This window comes from Biomphalaria glabrata, chromosome 10 (genome assembly GCF_947242115.1).
Source record: "Biomphalaria glabrata chromosome 10, xgBioGlab47.1, whole genome shotgun sequence".
Classification (NCBI taxonomy): Eukaryota; Metazoa; Mollusca; class Gastropoda; family Planorbidae; genus Biomphalaria; species Biomphalaria glabrata.
Window position 1 is genome coordinate 4,965,055 of NC_074720.1, and position 23,795 is coordinate 4,988,849.

The window sequence follows — 23,795 nt, forward strand, 5'->3', positions numbered from 1 at the left end:
TAACATTAGTCAAAGAGCTGTTAAATTTACTATTGCTATCGCAGTTGTTAGTACAAATTTACCCTAAGACTGTGAATAATGAGTAATCAACAGGATAATGAAGATATTACATTGTAATAAAAAGGCGTTAACTTATACATGTAATTCCAGACAAACTAGAATTAGTATGGAAATGCAGTATCCGAATTCAGCACAGGAAGTAACTACAGGGATAATACTGTATTTTTGGGGAGGTTGTTTTGTTGAGTCTACTCAGTATTGTTTTAGTAAACACATCCCTAAACAAGAAGAAGATGACAAGGAACTTCACTAAATCTTGAAAGAAATTAAATCTGAGAGATGAAGCACAAGACAATGTTTAATATGTAAATAAAAAAAAAAAAGAATATACAAATATGAGCCGTAAATGTCTATATGTCTATTGAACATGTGATTATCAGAGGATTGTATATGCGTCTTTCTGTACTCGTAGTATTACTCTGGAAGAGTTCGTATTACTAACAGACAAATCAGACATGGGCGTAGCCAGGGGGGGGGGGGGTTTGGGGTTCAACCCCCCCCCGAAATGAAATCCCCCCCACTGGGGGGGGGAGAGGAATTTAGTGAATGATTTTTTGCTTTGATTTTGTTTATTTTAGGTGAGATTTTAATACTAAACCATCAATTGCCCCAGCACAACCAATGGGGTTTTGAGTTTAAAACCCCTTACCAGGGGGTTTTGAGTTTAAAACCCCCTACCAGGGGGGTTCGAGTTAAAAACCCCCTACCAGGGGTTTTGAGTTTAAAACCCCCTACTAGGGGTTTTGAGTTTTAAACCCCCTACTTGGGGTTTTTGCAGTTAACCCCCCTCTTCTAAAAAACAAAACAAAACAAAAATGCAAACGAAAATCCCCTAATTCCAAGAGCACAGTTAAGGGAGATTTTGATTTTAAAACCCCCTCCAAAATTTACGATAAACCCCCTCTTCAATATAAAAAAAAGTTAATTACGCACTCAAAATGTTATGAGCGTAGCTAAATGGGTTTTGACTTAGTTTTTAGTTTAAACCCCACTTCAGCGGGGTTTGAAGGTAAAAAATACCTCTTTAATAATAAAAACAAAGCAAATTATACACTCAAAATGTTTTGTGTGTAGTCAAAGGGGTTTTGAGATTAAACTCCCCTCGTGGAGTTTGAAGCTAAAAAGTACCTCTTCAATATAAATAAAAGCAAATTACTCACACTAAAATCTATGAACGCAGGCAAAGGGGTTTTGAGTTTAAACCCCCCGCCAGGGGAGTTTGAGGCTAAAAAATACATCTTCAGTGTAAGAAAAAAAGCAAATTACGCACTCAAAATGCTATGAGCGTTGCCAAAAGGGGTTTTGAGTTTAAACCCCCATTCAGAGGGGTTTAATGCTAAAAATACCTCTTCAATATAAAAAAAGAAGCAAATTACACACTATAATTATTTGAGCGTAGCCAATCCAATCGGGGGTTTTGAGTTTAAACCCCTCTTCTACAGATGGCGTTTGTTTAAAGTTTAAAACCCCTCCAGATGGTTTTGAGTTTAAGATCCCCCTACAGAGCATTTTGAGGTGGAAATCCCCCAACAGATGATTTTGACGATAAAACTTCTCTTTTGGGTATAAAATCTAAAGCAAACTACAGTCACTTAATTCCAAAAGCGTATTCAAGAGTGGTTACACATTTTTATCAGTGGCAGGGCTCCCTTAATAAACTGCAGTGAATAGTCATCTGCCGAAATTGAATAATACTAAATGTACAGTGGCTCAACAAAGATGGCTAAGACAGATTTTAGAAGTCCGTTATAGAGATCGGGTTTAAATCAAGGAAATCCTATGCCGAACTGGGAGTCGACCCTTTAGTAAGATTGTGAGAGAGCGACGCATGAGGTTTGCGGGACATGTTCTCCGACAAAATGGATTACGCATAAGAAGAGTTGCAATGATATCCTAGTACAACTTGACGCCACTCATTCATTGAGGTCCTCATGGCAGGTGGGAAGAGGCTTCAGACATTACCAGTGACAGATTTTTATGGAAACAGCTTGACGTCAAATGCTCCGAACGGCGCGGTAGGGTCTAAGTCAGTAAGAATAGCACATTAGGTTTTTGAAATAAAACTTTTTAATAGCAGGAAAATGCACTGTAGATACCTCAGAATATGCATTTTGTTGGCTTTCAATATCAGAAATAGTGCTCCCCCAGATCCCCTTGCTAGTATTGGCGGGAAATCTACAATTTTTCCACTAACTCATGGAAGAACCTATTCTAGGGCACAATAAACGTCTTCCGAAAGAATGAAGAGTCAGAATGCAATAAAGATTATGTACACACACACACACATAAATACATATAAAAAGAAAATTTCGCGGGGGGGGGGGGGGGGGAGAAAAAAATTCCCCCCCAAACCCCCCCCCCCCCGAAAAAAAATCCTGGCTACGCCCATGAAATCAGATATATGCACTATTGAAGTACTTGTACGCAAACCATGATAACTCCAATATCGTCATCAATAGCAATTTAATTAAAAAATGAGGACAGTCACATTTGCTACAATTATCAATGTTACTCCACAGAAAGTCTAACATCAACTGTCTGTGTTTCTAAACTACAGTCTCGCTGTGGATTAATGGTCTCTTACTTGCGCGTTCACTAGCAGTAACCTAGGGTGCTCCTCTAGAAAGTATAGTTTTATTTTAAGTGATGAATATTAAAAATCTGTGTTAGCTGAGATGTTTTTTATCCGTTAACTTTGTATAAAAGTTTGCGCTTGGTCTTGAGTCGTTTCTCCATTACTTAATTTATTGTAAGGAAATCGGCGAAGTTGTTTTTTATCTTGCAAAGGGAAAAAAAAAAGAAAGCATAAAAAAGGAAAAAAAAAGGAATGTGGACATAATATCTTCCCAGCATACCCCAGCATGATCGCATCCTGGGGGATCTCCCGCATTTTTAATCGTGTTTCTCGACAAAAGGACAACAATGAAATGTCCACTGGGACAGGCAGGAGTGGACAGTACCATCTCGGGTAAATGTGGCAAAGAGTGAGCGAGTGGTCGGCTGTCGTCCCGAGAATCTCCTTCCTCTCTCTTTCCCTCTTTCGATCACTAGACGCTTTAATTTGGTTCCTATCCCATCAAATCCAATTTCAGGCGTCCGTCTTTCCGTGCGGCTATCCCACCCCAAAAAAAAAAAAAAAAAAAGAATCGGTCCAGTGTTCGGACCTCCAATCCAGGCGGCTTAATTCCATTACACTTTGAATACTAGGGGGCTGATTTTCTAGAAAAACAAAGAAAAGTTTGTATAAAAAAAAAATTCTTTGGAAAAAAAAAAGGGCGGGGGGGGGGGGGGGGGTGGTGGTGGTAGGGCAGATTAAGTGCTGTGGAAGGAAATAATTCCGACTTTAAAGACTCAAGGCGTGTCTTCTCTGTCTTAGTGCAGACACTATCTCACTCTTTGTCCACGCCTCTTGCCCGCTCTCGATTTTTTTTATCTCTGTTCACCACTATCTCTGTTCACCACTATGTTCACATATCTCTCTTCACCACTATCTCTGCTCACCATTATTTCTGTTCATCACTATCTCTGTTCACCATTATCTCTGTTCACCACTATCTCTGTTCATCACTATCTCTCTTCACCACTATCTCTGTTCACCATTATCTCTGTTCACCACTATCTCTGTTCACCATTATCTCTGTTCACCACTATCTCTGTTCACCATTATCTCTGTTCACCACTATCTCTGTTCACCACTATCTCTGTTCACCACTATCTCTGTTCACCACTATCTCTGTTCATCACTATCTCTGTTCACCACTATCTCTGTTCATCACTATCTCTGTTCACCACTATCTCTGTTCACCACTATCTCTGTTCATCACTATCTCTGTTCACAACTATCTCTGTTCATCACTATCTCTGTTCATCACTATCTCTGTTCACCACTATCTCTGTTCACCACTATCTCTGTTCACCACTATCTCTGTTCACCACTATCTCTGTTCACCACTATCTCTGTTCACCATTATCTCTGTTCACCACTATCTCTGTTCACTACTATCTCTGTTAACCACTATCTCTGTTCACCATTATCTCTGTTCACCACTATCTCTGCTCACCATTACCTCTGTTCACCACTATCTCTGTTCACCACTATCTCTGTTCACTACTATCTCTGTTCACCACTATCTCTGTTCACCACTATCTCTGTTCACCATTATCTCTGTTCACCACTATCTCTGTTCACCACTATCTCTGTTCACTACTATCTCTGTTCACCACTATCTCTGTTCACCACTATCTCTGTTCACCACTATCTTTGTTCACCACTATCTCTGTTCACCACTATCTCTGTTCACTATTATCTCTGTTCACCACTATCTCTGTTCACCATTATCTCCTTTCACCATTATCTCCTTTCACCATTATATCTGTTCACCACTATCTCTGTTCACCATTATATCTGTTCACCACTATCTCTGTTCACCACTATCTCTGTTCATCACTATCTCTCTATTCACCACTATCTCTGTTCACCATTATCTCTGTTCACCACTATCTCTGTTCACCATTATATCTGTTCATCACTATCTCTGTTCACCACTATCTCTGTTCATCACTATCTCTCTATTCACTACTATCTCTGTTCACCATTATCTCTGTTCACCACTATCTCTGTTCATCACTATCTCTGTTCACCACTATCTCTGTTCACCACTATCTCTGTTCACCACTATCTCTGTTCACCACTATCTCTGTTCACCACTATCTCTGTTCATCACTATCTCTGTTCACCACTATCTCTGTTCATCACTATCTCTCTATTCACCACTATCTCTGTTCAACATTATCTCTGTTCACCACTATCTCTGTTCATCACTATCTCTTTTCACCACTATCTCTGTTTACCATCATCTCTGTTCACCACTATCTCTGTTCACCACTATCTATGTTCACCATATCTCTCTTCACCACTATCTCTGTTCACCACTATCTCTGTTCACCACTATCTCTGTTCACCACTATCTCTGTTCATCACTATCTCTCTTCACCACTATCTCTGTTTACCATCATCTCTGTTCACCACTATCTCTGTTCAGCACTATCTCTGTTCACCATATCTCTCTTCACCACTATCTCTGTTCACCATTATCTCTGTTCACCACTATCTCACCTTACCATTATCTCTGTTTACCACTATCTGTTCGCCATTATCTCTGTTCACCATTATCTCTGCTCACCATTATCTCTGTTCACCACTATCTCTGTTCACCACTATCTCTGTTCACCACTATCTCTGTTCACCACTATCTCTCTTCACCACTATCTCTCTTCACCACTATCTCTGTTCACCACTATATCTGTTCATCACTATCTCTGTTCATCACTATCTCTGTTCACCACTATCTCTGTTCACCACTATCTCTGTTCACCATTATCTCTGTTCACCACTATCTCTGTTCACCACTATCTCTGTTCATCACTATCTCTGTTCACCATTATCTCTGCTCACCATTATCTCTGTTCACCACTATCTCTGTTCACCACTATCTCTGTTCACCACTATCTCTGTTCACCATTATCTCTGTTCATCACTATCTCTGTTCACCACTATCTCTGTTCATCACTATCTCTCTATTCACCACTATCTCTGTTCACCACTATCTCTGTTCACCACTATCTCTGTTCATCACTATCTCTGTTCACCACTATCTCTGTTCACCACTATCTCTCTTCACCACTATCTCTGCTCACCACTATCATCGTTACATTTCACTCACACAATGGCGGCTGTCTCAAGATGTCTGTGACAGACAAAAAGACTGGGTACACAGAAGACATAGGACAGACTCGAGAGCTTGTGCTCCTGGCTCTCGTGAAAGCCGCGTCGAGCGTATTTAAGGTTTCATCCACGAGACGCATTTCAGTCATCAGCGGATCCATCGTGGAGCCCCTATTATTTTTTTTGTTGAAGAGATTTGTTTGCTTACCTTCTCTAGTTTGATTTCTTTACGCTTGGAAAGTGGAGGACACTCTAAACAGACAGCGTTCATTTTCTAATAATATAGGTGTCTTCTTGCTTATATGGCACCCACTGCCCGCTACGCCTCTGAAGCAATCCTTCTCTCACTTTCATTACTGAAGTCTGTGACCTGTTTATTTTGTACACTGTCTCTCCACTCCCTGCCTCGGAGCGCAGATTCACCAGAGATCTGAGTTCAGCACTGAACCGCTTCAAGAATCTACCTCATTATCTGAACATTTCAACCACACTTTTAAAATAACTCTGTTTGCTTGGGCGGTGTAACATGTTCAGAGCGCCCCCTAGTGACGATGTCTGTACGAACTGAGGAGAAAAAAAAACGGGATAAGAGACGAGATTTAGAAAAAAAAAAAAGTGCCCAAGTTTAATTGAAGAAACGTTTTCAATGACTTGGAAGCCTGTCCTCCTCTTAGTCCTTGTTAATTATTCATTTCGCCTTAAACCAATTTTTATTCAGATTTTATGAAATATAATTTAACATAAATTTGAATTCATGTAGACAGAGCTATAATATTAAGTTTTGGGCATTGTGGGAAATTAATAATGACTGTCTCACTCGTTAATCTTTGTCACGTTGCTGTGTATAAGACACTGATGTAACTACAAAAATACTAAATTAAAAAAAGCACTTTGTCTCGATGACTCCAGGTTCGCACACAGCTCAGCGCCATCCCACGCCGTCCTGTCTGTTACGTAATAATTTTAATTTCTGAAGGAACGAAAAAAAAAATAATTACAAAAATAAAATCCTTTGAGAAGCAAGTTTTTATTACTTAGGAATGCAACACCGATTTTTAGTTTACTTACTTGTGGTAAGCCTTGGATATTTATTGGTGAAAATAAAGCAGGCTCGATGTAGTGCTGGAAACACTGCACTCTATTTTACTGGTGGCCCTACAAAATTAGGTAAACCCCACATCACTGGCTCTTGGAAACCTTGGGTATAAAAGACATGATTCTCTCCAGTTTTAGCATAACCACTAACAGTGCTACCATCCAATGAGCAGTAACCAAAAACATGTTACTGGTAATCAATAAGAAACAATAAAAAATCAATTACAATTTTAAAAAATAATAAGTAATTATTACTATCACTATTAAACAGTGATAAATACCCCCCCCCCCCCAAAAAAAAAAAAAAAAAAAAGAATCAGTGACGCCGCGATTTGTAAGCAGATGGGCAAGACACGGGGGCAGTTGGAGAGACTCTGCCAGAACTAAGACGTTAGGTGAAGGCTAGTCAGTCGTCTGTGCCCCTAACCGGGACCATCCGTTATAGCAGGCCTGAGCACTGACCTGCATCGTCACAGCCTGTGGGCAGTTTAGGTACCACAGGCAGAGATGAGAGGTCTTATCTTTAAATTTGCTGAAATAAAAGCACCTGGTTCAATACAAAATACTCATATTCAGTAGACCTTTGGTTTCCAAGTTGGTCTTCTTTCCTCATTATAGCTCCCCTTTCAAACCTCGTAGGCTTATTGGGCAGATGACGTAAAGGTCATCTGTTTCTGTGGCCTACGGTTAAGGAGGGTGTCATGTGACCAGCACAACGAACAACCGCCATTACTTTTCCCAAACTAATATCAGATACCCATTAGAGCTGCGTCTAGTCTTCTTCAGTATTCGATTCCGGGGCAAACGGTTTAGAAGCCAAGCACTTTACCGCTCAACCACAGAACCTCCATTTCTCCATGATGGAGTGCTTTTTTTTTTCCATTTGAGACTCCTTCGGCTCCGTTATCGACCTTTCTTTTCTGTATCTTAAGTCGCGCCGGCCTCTTGTTCCGTACAGTTAAAAAAACAATGGTTTTTAGAATTAAATTAGAGTATACATTCTAGCTGGTCATTCAATACTAACGGAAGTGAAAAGAATTAAGACTTATGACAATTCAAATGAAAGTGTAAAGTGAGACACTAGAGACATTGAATAGTGACAGTGTAGAGACACAGACTTGAGAAAGTGAGAGGCTAAAATATCTGAACTTATTATGACAGACATCAGGAAATAAATTTCATTAAGATGACATCTCAGTCAGCTAAGTCAATTTTTGTTTAATTTCAAAGGTCTGTCTTATGTTCTTTTTTTTTCTCTCTTTCTCTCTCTCTTTCTCTTTCTTTTCTCTCTCTCTTTCTCTTTTCTCTCTCTCTTTTCTCTCTCTCTCTCTTTCTCTTTCTTTTTCTCTCTCTCTGTCTTTCTCTTTTCTCTCTCTCTTTTTTCTCTCTCTCTCTCTTTTTTCTCTCTCTCTCTTTTCTCTCTCTCTTCTCTCCCTTTTTCTTTCTCTTTTTCTCTCGTTTTTTCTTTCTCTTTTTTTCTCTCTTTTTTTCTTTCTCTTTTTTTTCTCCTCTTTTTTTTCTCTCTCTCTCTCTCTCTTTCTCTTTTCTCTCTCTCTCTTTTTTTCTCTCGTTTTTTCTTTCTCTTTTTTTCTCTCTTTTTTGTTTCTCTTTTTTTTTCTCTCTTTTTGTCTCTCTCTCTCTCTCTCTTTTATTTTCTCTCATTTTCTTTCTTTCATCATCTTTATTTCAATGTCTCTGTCTTTTTCCTGATCTCTTTCTTCCTTTCTCTTTAGCTAGCTTTTTTTTTCTTCCTGTCTTTTTTTTCTCTTTCTTTTCACTCACTTTCTCTTATATTGCTTTCTCTGTTCCCTCTTATCTCTCTTTCTCCCTGTATCTAGTCTTCGCCGCTGTGTGCTTTTAATTCATTAGAGCTACCAGAAGGCTCTCCTTGTCTCTTCCAGTCGGATTTCGGGAATTTCCAGAGCTATTCTTCGGGGGCTAAGAAAACAGCACTTCATCCACGGAGTCCAGAGCGTAAGTCGACGCAAATCGCCAGTTTTATGATGGGGGCTTGTTTCAATAGACTTTGTGGGTGTGTGTGTGTGAGTTGATGGTAAGCAAACGGAATGTGTGTTTAAGAATGTGTGTGTGTGCGTGTTTTCAACGCGTTCGTATTCTTTTATACACCTAAATTGACTGAGGCAGTAGTGAGCCCAACAGCACACTTATACCTACACTAAATACGAACACGCACCGAGTTAAAGTTCAACACACAAGCACATTTAGATTTACACACAAAAACATGAGTAACTCACACAAACACATCCACTATAAAGCACGCACACACAGAGACAAAAAAACACACACACACACACACACGTTCATTAGGACATACACACACAAAACATTGAACACGTATTATTTTTCTTCCGTGCATCTTGTTCTCATTTTAAGGTATAAACAAATATGGAAGAGCTACAGACCTTAGTTAACTCATCAAGTGCTTGGTTACTCTAAGGGAGTAGTTTCGATGGTAAAGTTCCCCCTTTCAGACCTTGTGGTCTATAGGGCAGATGATGTAAAGGTCAACTGTTTCTGTGGCCCACGGTTAACGAGGGTGTCATGTGGCCAGCACAACGACCAACCGCTTTTACATTTCCCCAACTTATGTCAGCTGGGTGGACTCCGAGGCGCCCGAAGATCCCGAAATTAAAAATCCCAGTCTTCACCAGGATTCCAGCCCCGGTCCCCAGTTCGAAAACCAAGCGCTTTACCGCTCAGCCACCGCAACTCCATAGCGCTTACGGTGGTGACCTATTTTCTTTTAAAATAAAATCAAAATGTTTAAATTATATAATAAAACTTTTAAACGTTACGTTAGTCTTAGTAACTCTAACCACCCTGCAGGTCTTTGTTCATTTAGAAAAACTCAATTGCTTCGATCAATATAGTTCACAGTGAAAGAGTTAACAGATGCCTACGCCGGATATTAGGAATGAGGTGGCCAGAAAAGATAACTACTGTTGTAACTCCGCTCCCGCGTCACACTGATAGTGCGCATCAAAGCACCATTCAAGACAAGTAAGAGAAGACATGTTGAGACAGGAAGAAGCACAGTTGTGGATCGGCTGAAATTATGCAGGAAGAAGGACTGTTGTAGATCCGGCTGAAGTTATGGGGGGTCTGAACAGTCTGGGGCTAAGCGCTGTCCTGTGTGATACTAGTGAACGGTTTGGGAGACCTGGAGCAACACTGGGAAGTGTGTCGGTGGTCTGTTCTAGTATTAAGTAGGACTCTTGGAATTTAAGACATCACCCCCTGTGACTTGATAGCCGAAGTCCAAATCTAACTATTTGCTGATAGCTTTAATAAATATATCGTCTATTATTACCTATTATTACCTCCTGCCTTTCGTTGAGTTGCCTGCCTTGGATTTACAACACTACTGTCAATTTGTGGGAGAGAACTAAAAAAAAAAGCCCATAGCCAAAGATATATCAAAGCGAAAGTCGAGCTTCACAGGACACACCCTGTGAAAACCAGCTACCAATGTTGCCAGGCAGGCACTTGATTGGAATCCGCAAGGAAAGTGGGCAGACCCAAGCAAACCTGGAAGAGGTCAGTCATCAGTGAAGCTGAGGATACTGGAATGACATTGGAGCAGATGAAGAAAGCTGCTCAGAACCGTGTTCAGTGGAGAGGTGTGATTGCGGTCCTCTGCTCCCACAGGATAAAAAAAAGTTCTAACAATTATAATGACAACTGACTTCGCAGACAAATTTTAAGCCCTAGACATCCCTAATAGGATCTTCATTCCCTGTCAGAGGGCAGGACTGCTTCAGACCTTCCATATCATCAGAACATTTCTCAGTGGACACTGTAAGTGGAATACAATGAATTTTGTATCCATTTAACGAAGCTCGACTCTAGCCAAGGCCATTCGTTATAGCAGGCCTGAACACTTACATGCAACGTCACAACCTGTGGGCAGTTTAGACCTATTGTTCGTTGCCAAGTTGTAGACACAAAAAATAAAATAAAAGCTAACTCATACTGAGTATACAGATGTCTCTTATATTTTTAAAAAAGTTGTTTAAAAATGTGAATCTGTTGCAGCATATTTTTTTAACTGAATGAAAAAGATAAACCACCAGAATCTCTATATGTAGTGGCAGGGTTGCTGAGTGGTAAATCGCCAGGGTTCCGAACCGAGAGTTCTCGGGTTCGAATATCGACGAAGCCAAAAATTCTTAAATTCAGGATTCTCAGGACGCCCCTCGTTATAAGGTCCTCAGGGGTCGCCAAGACCTTCCTTTAGTGAACAGAACCAGTAAAGAGAAGAAGAGGCAGATAGAGAAAGCGATGGCAAGAGAACATCAAAGAATGGACGGGCCTGACAATGAAAAAGATTCTATCCAATGCAAAAGACAGAGATGAAGTCTGGGGTCATATACAGTTTAGTTCCCTTATTCGAGATAGCAAACAAAATAATTGATTACCGATAGGTTATTAACTAATTGTTTAAATTTGTTAAATTGATTCTTGTGTTGTCATGTAAAAGAAATAATTGTGCGAAATTTCAGCTTGATCCGAGATTGGATGTCGGAGAAATAACGTGTAAAAAGTTTTTTTACCAGACAGACACACAGACAGACAGACAGAGTTGATCTCAGCTTTGTAAAAAAAACGAAAAAACTTGTAATGAGAGATCTTGAAGCGTTTTATTTTTCCTTTGTAATTAAAACACTTTAAAAATTCTCTATTGCTGCATACATTTTTTTATTGGATTCGTAATGGATCAAATCTTCATTTAATTAATATCTGGCAGATTACTGCGCCCCTCCTGATCAGCTCCCACTTCTCTAGTCCCAATTCTTGGTAAGATGTCAAAGAACAAGTCGACCTTGTCTTACAAGAAATCACATTGCTGTGTGGTGATAGTTTTTAAAAAAGTTATTTAATGGTGAAGTTATAAAAGTTAAAGAACGACAACTCAATTCTATGATCCTGGTATTTACAAGAGTCGTCGGTCTTCCTTGATGGTGTGGAAACTCCCGTATACCGAATGGAGGAAATGAATAAAAGCTTATTGAAAGTTCTATTGTTAATTTTCGTTTCAGGCGGAAAAGTATTAGAGTTTTTCATTCATTGAGGAAAAACTATAAATAGCTAGATTTTGGCGTCTCTGGTGTGCAAACTAAAGATTGCGTTGATACTTGGTAGGCTACGGTATCTAAAAGTATATGATTATTTCTGTGCACTATTTGGCTCTGCAGAGTCTAGTTCTTTTATTTGGTCTATATAGCGTCTGACTTATCGTGCTTGACGTTGGATAGTTTATGTTGAAAATCTCCAATAAATAAATAGTTTTGATTTTTTTTGTTTTGTTTTTATTGTGTACAGGTAGTTAGGAAGTGTTGAGCATTTCTGTAAATGTATTTTTATAAGGTATGCTAAAGTATGCTAAGGTATGCTAAAGTATGCTAAAGTATTCTAAAGTATGCTATATTTAGCACTACAGAATCAGATTTCCAATCTTTTACAATTATATAGAAAATACGAAAAACATGCTTATATGTAACCCTGCCGGACCAAGTTAAACAAAGGATGTTTGAGCCACGAGGCCTTCATCAGCTACAAAACAAACAAAAAATAACAAACAATTAACACAAAATAGTCTTAAGTGAACTTAAGGGGGGGGTGGCGAGCGAGTGTTTGCAGTCTGACAGTTACAATACTTACATGGCCAGGTTCACCCGAAATGTTGTGGAGTTTAGTGTGCACTAATATGTCTTGTAGGTTTTGGTCTCGCCTGAATACCACAAGAGGTGGGGATGAAAAGAAGTCGCGAGTATGTTCATCGGTTAGGAGAATGTTCAGTTATTTTTTTGTTGCATACTCGCGACGTCTCGTGGCCCAAAAGTCCTTTGTTTCACTTGGTCCGGCAGGGTTACATCTAGGCATGTTTTTCGTATTTTCTATACCAGCGGTTCTCAACCTTTTAAGCTCGGCGACCCCATTTTACAATCCCCCACTCTACGGCGACCCCCCCCACACACACACACATAAATACAGCAATAGAGGAGTAGACAATAACAATCCATATTTTCGATGGTCTTAGGCGACCCCTTGCCTTTCAAATGGTCAATCGACCCCCAAAGGGGGTCGCGACCCACAGGTTGAGTTCTATACAGTCGTTTACCCCTACAGCAGTATATCTTTGTTGTTGTGTTTGTTTGTTTTTTTTGAGTCTTTTACATTTGTAACTAAAAATTATATCACTTATTACTATGGAAAATATATAACAGGTCTGCTATATGGCGATGGCGCAACTAAAATGTATATTTTTCAACAAATGTGCAACTTAGAAGCGGAAAATAGATAGAATGAATATTAGGTTCCACTATACTCTTTATATATTCAGTTCGTATCGGTGACCATTCATTTGAACGTCTTTGACAAAGTTTGTTGTAATTCTCTCAAAATCTCTCACAATCTTTTCTTTTCTATTTATGTTACACTGTACGTCCCCACATTTCGTTATGTGGTTATATTTTTTTTTAATTCTACATATTGCTTTTTGTTTAAATAATGAAACCAGCATGTTATAAAATGTTTAATGGATTCTAGTTGGTGTGCTAGGATCAGTAGACCTAGAGGTGCGGTATAGGTACAGACACAAAATAGAGCAGTGAGATTCATAACAAACGAATATTCACATTTGACTAGAGTAACACCTTTAGTAAAATCACTAAATTTAGAAAGCCTTCAGGATAGAAGACTTAAAAGTAAAGTAGCAATTATACATAAAACACTGAACCATAATCTTCAAATACAAAAAAAATCCAATAAAATACTTTGAAAGACACAAAGATAAAGGCACATTTCTCGTCCCATATGCTAGGACAAATTTGTACAAATACTCCTTCTTCCCTAGTGCTATTAGAGCATGGAATGGGTTGCCTGAGCTAGCCAGGAAAACCAGTGACTTAGCAGACTTTGGGCCATTGGTTAATATGCATGACTAAATGCATGACGCGTAGGATGTAATCATCTTCTTTTTTGAAGTAACGTCTGTATCGTATCAGATAAGATCTGGAGATAATTATCCGACTTTTTACCACTGTTTAACACTATATGTCATCAGCTTGTATCATTACCGCAAATGATTTTTAGTACCATTTTTGTATACTTGTGTGTTTGAAGAGAATATTAAATGATATCTCGTAACTTGACCTCTAGAGAGAGAAATACCATTCATAATTATCTCAAAGAATATCTCATTCGTAATTCCATACGGAACATTAATGCAGTTATCTCCACTGTTTTAATACATCTAAAGCGGAAGCAAGAGTTTTACTTTAAGAAAAAAACATATAATTTCAATTTTATCTCATCAAATAAAAGTTAATTTAAAACAAATACAACTATCACACAGACGAACAAACAGAAAAACACACACAGACATAGTAAAACACGTAGAGGGCATATAATCGCACAAAAACACAACTTTACACACACAGACATTTGACACCACCTACATACGACTACACACTTCACTCAGACACAACCAAACTCACAGCAAAATCACTCAAACACACAATCAGACGAACTGAAACAATCACACACACATCATACGCACAAACTCAGCGACACAGAACTAGACATATAGGACGAACACTCACATAAACTACATACACAAAGAGCAAAGCATACATACGCAATCAGACACACACACACACAGCGTCACATACACCAGACACATACGACCACACCCACAACAAAAACGCGCAATACAGACAAAAATCATGCATACACACGAACACACACATTCACACATTCACGTAAACACAAACCACGCAACCACTCACACGACAAAATACAGAAACACACATTCATACGATCTACACACAACCAGACACCCCACTACCATTCACCGTGCACACAGACACACCATCTGAAACGCACACAACCGCACACAACTAGACATACAATAAAAAAAAACACAAACAACACACACAAGACAACACACACACACACACGCCAAACTTGACATATAGTCAGAAAATACAAACAACACACACACAGCAATAAAACAATGTGGTCTCTAAAAGAAACTGTTAAATATTCTCAAAGGATACATAGGAGATCAAAGGATTGATTGAAATGGTTAGAGTTAGAGTTATGAAATAAAACTAATACTCTGTCTCTTATCACTTGGTCAAGGAGAGAGAGAGAGAGAGAGAGAGAGAGAGAGACGCTAATAAATACGAGAGATTATGAAATAAAACTAATATTCTGTCTCTTATCACTTGGTCAAGAGAGAGAGAGACAGAGGGAGACGCTAATAAATAGGATAGGTCTGTCGTATGATAATTTCATGTCAGTTTTCCAGTATTATATTTATCTCAAATAAGCTTTTCAAACCAAATCAATACGTATGTCTTTGAAACTCAAGTCCCGCATTTTAAAAATAAATATCAAGTCGATACAGTCTCAACATTTTCCTCAAATTCGTTTTCTCTAGAAAGAAAAAAAAAAGAATAAAATTTGACGTGCCATGTCGGATCTCTTCATTTCCAAACCCTCGGAAATATACCGACACATCTAAAGCACTCTAATCTAATATTGAAAATCCCTCCTCCAGGAAAAAAAAAAGATAAGTGCTTTTTTTGTTTTTTTTTCGTCAATATTTTTGTTACCGTCTCTTCATATGTTCTCTTGTATTATACGAGGCGTGGACATATTTTGCATTTGTTAAGAGATTAAAAGGATTTAGATAAAACTTTCTGCGCCTGGCGTTTCAAGCTCTGGACAGATGATGAGGTGGACGTGAGGGATGTTGTGGAATCACTGACCACGCACAAGAGATTGGATTCTTTGGCCATTTGGCTTTAGTTTTATTTTTTTCATGAGGTGTAAGACCTAGAGCTTAAGACTTACATTGCATGCACAACTCATACACACACATACAGAGAGAGAGAGAGAGAGAGAGAAAGTGAGAGAAAAAAGAGAGAGAGAGAGAGAGAAAAAAAAAGAGAGAGAGAAAGAGAGAGAGAGAGAAAGTGAGAGAAAAAAGAGAGAGAGAGAGAGAGAAAAAAAAAGAGAGAGAGAGAGAAAGAGTGAGAGAAAAAAAAGAGAGAGAAAGAGAGAGAGAGAGTGAGAGAGAAAAAAGAGAGAGAGAAAGAGAGAGAAAGAGAGAGAGAGTGAGAGAAAAAAAGAGAGAGAGAGAAAGAGAGAGAGAAAGAGAGAGAGAAATAGAGAGAGAGAGAAAATGAGAGAAAAAAGAGAGAGAGAGAGAGAAAGAGAGAGAGAGTGAGAGAAAAAAGAGAGAGAGAGAGAAAGAGAGAGAGAGAGAGTGTGAGAGAAAAAAAAGGGAGAGAGAAAGAGAGAGAGAGAGTGAGAGAAAAAAAAGAGAGAGAAAGAGAGAAAGGAAGAGAGAGAGAGAGAGAAAGGGAGAGAGAGAAAAAGAGAGAGAGAAAGTTTTCTAGTGTGAGCAGATCACCTTTATGAAACTATCCATACATACACACACTAGTCCTGTGATTTAAATATTGAAATTTAAAAACAACATTAAAAATACCTTATTAAAAAACACAGACTATACCTCCTTTATAAAACTTGTAGAGGATTTTCTCAAAATTCTCTCAACTACTGAATGTTAGATTAAAAAACAACTGGACATGCCATACCCTCCCCACTCTGCCCTTCCACCCTGGTTAAGCGAATGTATAGGCCTACTAAAAGTTAGTCATTAGATCTAGACTTTGTAAATCTCCCTCTCTCTCTCTCTCTCTCTCTCTCTCTCTCTCTCTCTCTCAAGTTCCCAAAATCAGTGGTGTATCTAGGTACCCGTACACTTATTCAAGAATATGAAGATAACCCCCTCTCCCACCCCGGTAAGTTGACTGTGACCTAACCCTCATCGAGCCACACTGTATCTCATGTGACATATTGTGTCCGTGAACACAAATACGACAGACAATACACAAGACAGACATTACATAAGACAGACGATACATAAGACAGACAATACATAATACAGACAATGCATAAGATAGACAATGCATAAGCCAGACAATACATAAGCAGACAATACATAAGACAGACAATGCATAAGATAGACAATGCATAAGACAGACAATGCATACGACAGACAATACATAAGACGGACAATGCATAAGACAGACAATACATAAGACAGACAATACATAAGACAGACAATACATAACACAGACAATACATAAGACAGACAATACAAAAGACAGGCAATACATAAGACAGACAATACAAAAGACAGACAATACATAAGACAGACAATACATAAGACAGACAATGCATAAGACAGACAATACATAAGACAGACAATACATAAGACGGACAATGCATAAGACAGACAATACATAAGACAGACAATACATAAGACAGACAATACATAACAGACAATACATAAGACAGACAATACAAAAGACAGACAATACATAAGACAGACAATACAAAAGACAGACAATACATAAGACAGACAATACATAAGACAGACAATGCATAAGACAGACAATACATAAGACAGACAATACATAAGACAGACAATACATAAGACGGACAATGCATAAGACAGACAATACATAAGACAGACAATACATAAGACAGACAATACATAACACAGACAATACATAAGACAGACAATACAAAAGACAGACAATACATAAGACAGACAATACATAAGACAGACAATGCATAAGACAGACAATACATAAGACAGACAATACATAAGACAGACAATACATAAGACAGACAATACATAAGACAGACAATACATAAGACAGACAATACATAAGACAGACAATACATAAGACAGACAATACATAAGACAGACAATACATAAGACAGACAATGCATAAGACAGACAATGCATAAGACAGACAATGCATACGACAGACAATGCATAAGACAGACAATACATAAGACAGACAATACATAAGACAGACAATACATAAACAGACAACAAATAAATTACTCGAATTCCTTAAGAGGGAAAACAAGACGAGGTCCTCAAACTTTGGGTCATTTGAAAAGTCAATGTCATTGGTCAACCAAGTCACGTGCTGAATATTCAAACACCGGTAATCTAAATTTGTATACTATGTTGCAAACATTGTTAGCTGTGATCCTTCTACAAAGCCATTGTCCTGTAACAACTGTGTAACAACTTCATAGAGAAAAGTTTTTGAAGCGCCTTTATTAAGAACTAAATGTTTGTGGAGCTCAGTCTTCAAGGACATATATTTAACTTACTTTAAATAATTGGAGGAGTCAATTTATATTGGGTGTGTTAGTATTGTTTTACGGTCACTCACGAAGGCCGCGCGGTACACATTTGAGACCAAAAGAAAATCCGCTGCCGAGGACAGACGCAGACGGCGAAAAGAAAATCTAAATCGACCACCTGCGGACAATGGTTATGCTTGCCCTGGGTGTGGCAAAGTATGTACCGGAAATGCTGCATTCCTCACTGACCTACGGACTCGAAGACAAGCCTTATTATTGTTGTACGAGGCTTTAAATTCATTTTTTTTTAACTAGTGGATACATTAGGTAATATTATAGAAAAAAAAATATTATAGAGCACTTTCGCGCTATTTACAATTATTTTTATTATTATTAAATGTTAACGTTAGAATTTAATTAGTGTCCGTAATTGACTATTTGAGAGTTGCTTTCCTTTTGTAATGGCTCGATTAGTAACTAATTATTTGTATCGAAAGTAACGGAACTTTAACTTAGTGACTAAGACAAGACTAGGAGTCATCTAGGGGAGGGCATGAATAAGGCGACGATACATTTGAACCACGGGATGAGTAAAAAAAAATATGGCTTTGCATATTTTGTTGTGGTCATGATCATGCATCGGAAAGATTCTTCAAGAGTTAGGTCGCGTTGAAACGATCAAGTGAAGACAGAAAATTAAATACACTTTTTGATGCCCGAAAACAGTTAGGTCCATAGTGGGACAACGATCAGTGATAAGTGTTTATGTATTGTGCCTGGCCGAATGTCTGTCCTGACAAGTGAGGGAAGACAGTGTAACCTCTGGGACATGAATCGACGAAGTATAGCTAGACACACCTATGGTGTCAGCACGGACCATGTCAGCGGTCACCTTCGGGACACCACAGTGGACAGTACCACCTATTGACACTTGAGTGAAGTAACTTAAGGATGAACGGGTGCAGATGAACTAGATTTTGGGACGCTGGAGAAGTGGAAGCCAGAATCAAGACTCAAGTTGTATTTTCTTTTTTTTTTTTTTGTTTCCCCATATATTTCGGCCCTTGCACAATGCAAGACCAAAGACGATAGGTAAAAAATTAACTGGCTATTTTTTTTTTAGCGGAAGGGGGAGGAGTTGTTATTGTACGATTAGGAATTAATTATTTGTTTCGGAAATAGGTGAAAAGTTTTTACTTAGTGACAATGACGTGACTAGTAAAAACAAGGATCGGGTTTTAGAGACAGAGAGAAAAATTAGAGGTCGACGTAAACAGACTACTTTCATACCAACGTAGAAATAAGTAGCAGTTTCATGAACGTCTAGAGTTAGCTGACATTCGATGGTTCCCTTCATTGCTATTTAACTTGTTCGATATTTAGTATCAGCGTCGACTGGCTTCTGTTGATAGTCCGGCCTTTCGCAGGTGTTATTGGGTTACGTTGAGTGTTACCGCCATTTGGTTGATTGGCATTAGACACACTAACACTACAGTATTGAGATTTACAAATCTCTACAACTATACAAATAAAAAAAATATATACAATGTTTTAATAAAATCATGTAATAAATTTAAAGCTTTAAAAATCTTACAGACAGCAGACTCGGAACATTTTTTTTTTCCTTTACAAGAGCCCATTTGGACCTCGATTGGACTTCGGTACGGACACAATGAACCCCTTTGCGCAATGGTTGCCACGCCACTGCTTTAGTATCATATGACATGTTCGAACTACTTTTATTTCTCGTTGCAATACAAAATGTTTATGAGATTTATATGTTCTTCCTATGTCTCTTTCTTTTTCCTCTATTTATTTCTCTTCCTCTCTTTCCTCTTCTCTTATTCTTCTCATCTCTTCTACCTTCTCCTCTCATCCGACTCTTCTCCTCTCCTTCTCCCATCCCTTTCTCTCCTTCTGTCTTCCTCTTCCTGTCTTCCTCTCCTCCCGTCGTCCCGACTTCCTGTCTTCCTCTCCTCCCGTCATCCTCTCCTCCTGTCTTCTTCTCCTCCCATCGTCCTCTCCTCCTGTCTTCTTCTCCTCCCATCGTCCTCTCCTCGTGTCTTCCTCTACTCCCGTCGTCCTCTCCTCCTGTCTTCCTCTCCTCCCATCGTCCTCTCCTCGTGTCTTCCTCTCCTCCCATCGTCCTATCCTCCCATCGTCCTCTCCTCCTGTCTTCCTCTCCTCCCATCGTCCTCTCCTCCTGTCTTCATCTCCTCCCATCGTCCTCTCCTCGTGTCTTCCTCTCCTTCTGTCTTCCTCTCATCCCGTCGTCCTCTCCTCCTGTCTTCCTCTCCTCCCATCGTCCTCTCCTCCTGTCTTCCTCTCCTCCCATCGTCCTCTCCTCGTGTCTTCCTCTCCTTCTGTCTTCCTCTCATCCCGTCGTCCTCTCCTCCTGTCTTTCTGTCTTCCTCTCCCCCTGTCTTTCTGTCTTCATCTCTTCATGTCTTCCTCTTCTTCTCTTTACCTCTCTTTAATCCTCATTCTCTCTCTCTAACTCTTTTCATTTAATTTCTCGTTTTTTCCCCTCTATCTATTCCTCTCTTTCTTCTTTTCTCCACTTCCTGTCACCTCTTTCTCTGCCTCCCTCTCTGCCTCTCTCTTGCTTCCTTTCTTTTTCTCCCTCCTAGTAACACATCCCAACGCTCTTAGCCTCCGTGTCCTACATTCTTTCTCTACGCCTTCCTCTTCCCTAAGGGTCAATTTTTTTTTCTTTCTTAGAGTCAGTCTATTGATTGTCCATCTGCATAGAGCAGTCCAATATCACTTTCGGACAATGAATGACAGATATAACCGCCTCCACAAAATACGATTCCGCATGTCCCAGGGGCGTTTACTGCGCCCTCTTTGGTCATATTGGTCTGAGTCAACTTATTGGTTACAGAAATTTACAAAGTACTATAAACATTACGTAATTAAAAGTAACTTGTCCTTTAGCTTTTACAGAAAGCAACAGTAAATTAACATTCACATTGCTTATTTAACTAGAGTATCATTAACAAAGAAAAGGCCTTTCTCGATTACAGGCGCAAAAGACGGAAAGAAAACTTAAATAGACCCCCTGCGGGTGGCTGCCTGATCCAGCAGTATGCGCGCTTGACTGTCGTTTGGACTTGTAGACTGTCTCGGGTTCCTACCATGCCCGCTGCCATCCTCCCGAGGTTCACACTAGGGGCTTGACATCTTTGGGGGCCGAGGGCTTGACCCCTTTGGGGGCCCCTGCTTAATATTTGATATTTAATGCAAAAAAAAAACACTCATTTGGGGGCCACCCTCAAGTGGGGGCCCGAGGGGATTCTCAAATTCTCCCATCTCCTCTACCCACCTTAGATACGCCACTAGCTTGTCGTCGGGTCCTAAGATTAATGAGGAATGCAGTATTTCAAATTTTCAGAATACAAAAGGCATTATTGTAGATGTTAGAAAAGATAAAGACCATATAGTAGAAATTTAGTTCAACATAAAAACCGTAGTCCAAGCGCTAGATAATTAATACATAGGTACAACCATCAACAACAAAGGAGAATTGAGTGAACACTGTCAAAATATTACATGGAAACTCACCAAAGACTCTTCTATCTTACAAAGCTAAAAAAATTTAAAATCGACAAAACAATAACTAAACTTTTTTTTTATAAACCAATAATTAGCAGTCAAATTGATTTTGCTGGTATAGTAATAATTCATTTCCAAGACATTCCCTAAACAAACTGTTATCTCTTGGATGTTAGAACTATATGTATTTGTTTTAATTTATTAACAAAATGCAATTATAGCAATTATACATAAAACACTGAACCATAATCTTCAAATACAAAAAAATTTAATAAAATACTCTGAAAGACACAAAGATAAAGGCACATTCCTCGTCCCATATGCTGGGACAAATGTGTAAGAAGTCTATTTCCATATTCTAATTCAAATATCTAGCTATTATTGCGTGTATTGAAATAAATTGTTTTAAATTTCAACCCGTGGATTATTCGTTTGCACTTTAGGTCCTTACAGAGTTGGGTTTATGTGAAAACTAAAAAAATCCTGCGAATTTGAGATCTTCATAATTCAGAAATTGTGCCAGAACTTTCTCGAGCCAAGAGATCCAGTCCAGTGTGGCTTGACTTATGCTGGTTTTAGAATCAGTCAACTGGATGTGACTTGCTTGTAGATGTTAGAATCAGTCAAGAAAACAATGTTAGAAATGAACTTAAGCGTCCGCCAATGTGACGTGTGTTCAGTTCAGTTGTGGTGAATAGAGCAACTGAGGGGCACTTCATTAGCTGGTGACGCCCCTGACTTTCTGTTTACATCTATACTGTCCTGTTTCCTCTTTTCTAGTTTCCTCATCTCGTCTGGTCAAATAAGACCACTTGTACTGGCCCTGGACATCAGGTTAGACACGCTCGGGTGTCAAACTGCCCCCCCCCTTTTTCCCCTTAGCCCCCCCCCCTTTCCCCTTAGCCCCCCCCCCTTTTCCCCCTGTATTAGCAGCATGGAGTGACCAGGGAAAATATTGGATCGCCATGTTCAACAAGCGGCCCTAATTTTGGGTAGACTCGCTCAGCAGGGGTGAAGGGAAAGGGGCGGACTGTGTTGGGAAGCCTGAAGAGAGGTTGTCAAATATCCAGATGTGCTGGACAATGGTCATCATTTTGATCATTATGTCAATTCGGAATTGAAAGTATGGAACTACTGTTGTCTTGGCGTTCTATTTTTGGGGAATCCACATTTTCTGACTTTCTTATCCATGCTGACCTTTCTATATTTAGATACTAGATTTCTTTTATATATGTTTATAAGCTACTTGCCGTTACATATTTTTATTTTACGAAACATTTTCTAAAAATAAAAACAAGATTTATTTGTTAATCTTCTCCGAAACCATACTCTTTAGTTGTACTCCCAACCATCCTCTCTTGAAATATTGTGGTCACTTGTAACGGACTGGGAGATTTAGTCTTAAACTGCCAATTATGTAGACCTATAGTATCTATAGACATATAGATCTGTATATCGATAGTAAGGAAAACCAGTTCTTTTACCAAGAGGGCTGGGGGGGGGGGATCAGGCTCCGAATTTTGTGTGGCTTGTAAATCAAATAAAAAACAACATTAAAGTAAAAAAACTTTTGGGACCAATATCAGAATATGCGTCTTCTGTTTGGGACCCCTCAACTCAAGAAAAAATGAAGAAAGTAGAAGAGACTCAAAATAGAGCCGTTAGAATCATTACTAATGAATATACATTGACTAGAGTAAAACTATGAGTAAAATCACTAAATTTAGAGACATTTCAGTGTAGAACACTTCAAAGTAATGGAGCAATATAACACCAAGGCGGTTTTGTTGTCTTCAATTATTTTCGCGCCTATTCTTATAGCTGGATGCTATGATGTTCTAAAATTTGTGCCAGGTCTCCCTCGAGACAGAATCTATGTGGAAAATTATTTTAAAATTGTCGGGAAAAAAAATGACACTTTTTTAGCAAAGTTTCATTGTTGAAGCTTCGTGTGAGAAACTAATTTGGCTATTTTTTTTATTTGGCTAGAGGATTGTTTGCTTTCTATACATGAGCGCTGAGATGGCATGCGGTATTCACTTGTGGTAATCATTTGACGTCATATCATTACAAGCATTGTTTTGATGGCTCCATAGTCGAGTGGTTTGCGTCTCGGGCTGACATCTGATTGTCCTGAGTTCGCAACCTGCCG

The 23,795-nt window shown here is 39.0% G+C and overlaps 1 protein-coding gene across 1 annotated transcript in view; it reads left to right on the forward strand.

The window, feature by feature from the left end:
• LOC106060779 (vesicular glutamate transporter 2-like) overlaps nt 1-23,795 on the forward strand; it is a 224,537-nt gene that overhangs the window by 159,684 nt on the left and 41,058 nt on the right. The window lies entirely within an intron of this gene.